Source organism: Anolis sagrei, chromosome 3 (genome assembly GCF_037176765.1).
Source record: "Anolis sagrei isolate rAnoSag1 chromosome 3, rAnoSag1.mat, whole genome shotgun sequence".
In the NCBI taxonomy this organism is placed as follows: Eukaryota; Metazoa; Chordata; class Lepidosauria; order Squamata; family Dactyloidae; genus Anolis; species Anolis sagrei.
This window is the reverse complement of record NC_090023.1, coordinates 84,752,223-84,756,791: the sequence shown is the minus strand read 5'-3', so window position 1 is coordinate 84,756,791 and position 4,569 is coordinate 84,752,223. Positions and strand designations below refer to the sequence as shown.

At 42.9% G+C, this 4,569-nt stretch overlaps 1 pseudogene; it reads right to left on the bottom strand.

Moving 5' to 3' along the window:
• Positions 1-270: 270 nt before the first annotated feature.
• Positions 271-3,082, bottom strand: LOC132770234 (afadin- and alpha-actinin-binding protein A-like; annotated as a pseudogene).
• Between the last annotated feature and the right edge of the window lie 1,487 nt (positions 3,083-4,569).

Sequence of the window (4,569 nt, the reverse complement as noted above, 5' to 3'; positions counted from 1 at the left end):
AACTTACATTCAGGTAACGAGGGTATAACTGAGGGTGCATCTAGACTGTAGAATTAATGCATGGTTCAGTATTATGGAATCATGTGGAGTTGTAGTTTTCCAAGGTCTGAAGACTCTTTGCCCAAGAATGCAGGTGCCTCACCAAACTACAACTCCCATGGTTTCATAATATTGAGTCATAACAACTAAAGTCATGTCAAACTGCATTTATTCTACATGCAAATGCACCCTAAATGCCATTTAAAAATATCAGAAAATTGACAAAAGCCTTTAGATGAAGCTGTTCAGGAAGCTATCCAAAAGGTAATCAGGAAGGTCCTCTTTCAGGGTAGTTTCTGTCTGGGAAGGAGTATCTTGGCGACACTCCTTATTCTGGAAGAGCTGCATGGGAGAAGCTGACCAATCCTGTGGGGGGAAACTCCTCTGCTGTCTGCCTGTGGCAGGAGTGGTGGGGGGCTTAGAAGTAAGTGGTGGTTTTCTGAAGCGCTCTGAACTGCAGCAAGGAGTGAAAATGACCTTTGGGTATGGGGTGCTAATGGGTATGGCCCATCATCTTTGCTTGTGGGATCCCTCATGTTCTTTGGGAATAAATAAATTCTTCCTCTCTGATAGTCACAGGGGCCGTAAACCTTTGGTTTGGATCTTTTATCTCCATCCTTGGCAATGAACAGAAGAAATCTTCCTTCAGGAGAAGGACTTTCTGCTCCTCAGATTGCTTTCTCTGGAAACACTGCTGCAGCAGTGCCACCTGAGCCCTGCTCTCTTCAGTCTCTTCCCTTAGCTTCATTATTTCCTTGTCATGGTCTGTTCCACTGATGACAGGGCCTTGCCCCTCCTCACGCTTTGAAAATCGGGAGCCATCCGTAGTAGTCACAGCAATCCTGTGGGAGGAAACTCCTCTGCTGTCTGCATGTGGCAGGAGTGGTGGTGGTGGTGGGGGGGGGGGTAGAGATAATTAGTGGTTTTCTGAAGCGCTCTGAATTGCAGCAAGGAGTGCAAATAGGTATGGGGTGTATAAAGGATCCAAGGAATGGAGGTTATATGATGTGACTCCTCTAATAAATCAATCACGCCGCTGGTCATCAGTTATAAAGGAATATGATTCTTGGCACAGAGCGTTTATATGTACATGAGGTAACGTGTATGTACCTTGGTAGATTAGCTGCCACCACCTAAATTACTTTAGGATATTACCAATAATTCCCTGAGATAAACTTCTTCTTGCCCACCAGCTCTCCCTTAACTCCTTGATATGACTGTGATGATAAGATGTTAAAACAGATTGAAATATTCTCACAGGAATGAATCACTAATTAGGCTTCTTTGAAAGTTGAACTAGAGAAAATGTTTATTTCTAATATTGAACAAACAACTATCTTCTTGGAACCCCTGGTGGCGCAGTGGGTTAAACCTCTGTGCTGGCAGGACTGAAGATTGACAGGTCGCAGGTTCGAATCTGGGGAGAGGCAGATGAGCTCCCTCTATCAGCTCCAGCTCCTCATGCGGGGACATGAGAGAAGCCTCCCACAAGGATGATAAAAACATCAAATCATTCGGGCATCCCCTGGGCAACATCCTTGCAGACGGCCAATTCTCTCACACCAGAAGCAACTTGCAGTTTCTCAAGTCACTCCTGACACGACAAAAAAACCTATCTTCTTTAATGGGGCACACAAGCTTGAATGGTTGCTGAGGTACAATAATCTTAATGGTTACTTTAAACAAGTTACTTTGACTTAGATATGAGTAAAACTCCTCACTCTACAATAACACAGTAGCAGTGAGATCCTCAGACTAACCTAAACAGGTTGTCCCCAGAGCAATTAGCTACACTCTAAGCAGAGTCCTCTAAAATCTAATCTACTCTAACCCAGAGAGCAAACCACTTGTGTACAATCCCACACAAGCACCCAGGCGTCTATTTTCACCCTCCTGGCCAAATATTGCAGAATCGCCTGTCACAAATGCTCTCTGACAGAAAAATCTAAGCTCTCAAAAATCTACCTCTCTATTCTTCTCTTCCCAAAACCAATCTCCTTTCTTTCTGTCAAGCTAACATTTTTCCCTCCTAGCACTAAACTCCTCCCATCTGTCCTAACCAATCAAAAGAGAGCTTCAGCTCCTCCCCTCTTCTCCTTTTACACTCCCAAGGTGTCTGCTTCCCTTGCTGACACTCCCAAAATGGAGGCCAGCTTACTGATATTCCAGGCTTCTCCTATGGCCTACAAGGTAAGAATCATTACAGGGTGCTAATGGGTCTGGCCCATCTTCTTTGTTTGGCAGATCTCTCATGTTCTTGGTAACCAAGGGTCTTCAGATGATTTCTGAGGCTGTGCCACTGTTCCTGGAAGATCTCATCTGGACAGCTTTGCTCCATGCCCTGGGCAAGGCTCACATCCTTGCTCAACGGCTGCTCCATATCCTGGCCCACGTCTTTCAACAGCTGCTTCAGCTTGGCATTCTCTAAAGCCAAGGTCAGCTCCCGCTGTTCCTGCTTGACCAACTGAGTCCGGAGGAGCTCTTCCTTCTTGCTCCCAAGAGATTTACCCATTTTCCAGGTTGCCCTCTTCCCATCAGGCCAGGGGAGAACATTTAGGATCTCAATTGTTCCTTTCTTGTCCCTTTTCTCTGTCAACAAGCTGGTTCATTCTTTCTTTCAGCCGCTTCAGCTCTTGCTCTTTTCTCCTCCTTTCATGGAGGTGTTGTTGCTTTTGGTTTGCTAACGCCCTCTGGAGCTTGGTAATCTCATCCTTTTTTCCTTCAACAGGCTACTCAGCTGTTTGTTCTTGCTCTGAAGTTGCTGCTCCTTGTTCTGTATGGCAGAAATTTCTTTTTCACAACCTTCCACCTGATCTGAACCCACTGAGGATGACTCTTTTGAAGGGTTTGATGGGGATGATGGGTTTGGCAATGAAGCAGATTCCACATTGCCACTGCAGCAAACCTCTCCAAGCTCCTCAGAGTAAGTGAAGCGGATTGCAGTGAATGTAAAAGTTGGTGACCGATCACGCTCAAAAGGATAGTTGGCTGCATCTGTGAATGTCTCTTCACCTGGAGTAGCTTGGATACTCAAGGGCTCCATTTTCTATTCCAAACTGTGACTCCAGAGACAGAGAATGGAAACAATCCTGGAAGCAGCGTGACCCTCCCCCTTCCTTGGAAAGCCTTCCAAACATACTTATGAATTTGGGAAAGATTTTATCTCAAAGACACCCAAACAAAATTCTCAGCCATCTTTTTTTTTTTTAAAAAAAAAAAAAATCTTATTAGGTTTGAACTAATCTTTTATATATGATTTTGCACAAATTATTGCATTTTATTTAATCTTTTTATTACAGTCATTATATATAATAGAATTTTCCACCAGGTGTATTTCTTCCTGAAACTACAGTAATTTGGTGCCATTTTCCCTTTTTGCTGATGAGACATGAAGATGCAAGAGCAATTTAGAAAGAAAGACACAGCGAATAGAATGATATACAAAAAATGATCTTAGTGAAGAGTAACTGTTTCAGAACAAAAGACAATTCCAAAGCCATCTCTTAGTTTTCTTCACAGGTGTGCGTAGGACTGTCTAGTTGCAACCATTGGATTTCACAAAGCACAGTTCCCCATTTACAAAGCTGCATGAAATATCTGGACCAATGCATTTAGAAATCCAAGGATGGAGTCCACAACCACAGTTTCCAAAAATCTGATGTAAAAGCCCCAACACTGTCTGAGATCTTACTGAATTGCTATGAGTTTTTCAGGCCCCTTCCACACAGCTGAAAAAAAATCCTACATTATCTGCTTTGAACTGGAATATATGGCAGTGTGGACTCAGATAACCCAGTTCAAAGCAGATATTGTGGGATTTTCTGCCTTGATATTGTGGGCTATATAGCTGTGTGGGAGAGCCCCGTCTCTTCAGATACTGGAACAAATATTAGAATGATGAAGCAAGTCTGATTATTGCATAGTTTTATAGCTTGGGTATCATTCCCAACTGGTGGCCGGGCTCCCTGACCCAACATGGACATTACTTGTCTATCAATTAACCATATATCAGTGTTCCCAAGAGCTAGGATTATAAAGAAATGATTAGAGAGAAAACTCATGGATATATGCCCTTGGGCCAATCTTGTCAATTAGACCAAAAAGAGGGGATACAATGCCACCACTGCCATTCATGAGAGTGGCTGTTGCATAACGGTAGTTGTTTTATAATCCCAGTAATAAGGTAGTGAGATGTAAACCCTTTAAAAAATGGCAATAATTGCTACAGTGGCCAATTGTATTTTATGAGCACATAAACATGCTCCCTCTCTGCATCTGCATCCCCCTCCCCTGCCTCTGGGTTATCATATTAACTAGATAGCTGGGTTTTATCAGATTCTGAACCTCTCTTGACCAAAGCACAATCATCTGACTCAGAAGCAGTTAAAATGCAAGACTAAAATATTGCTGACCAGATAGTGGTCTTCAGAAGATATTGGTGATTGGGATATTAATGTTGAATGGAGTCTTGTTTATATGTGTTCCTTAAAACCTACATTAGTAAATGAGTGGTATCTTCTTCCTTAAAAA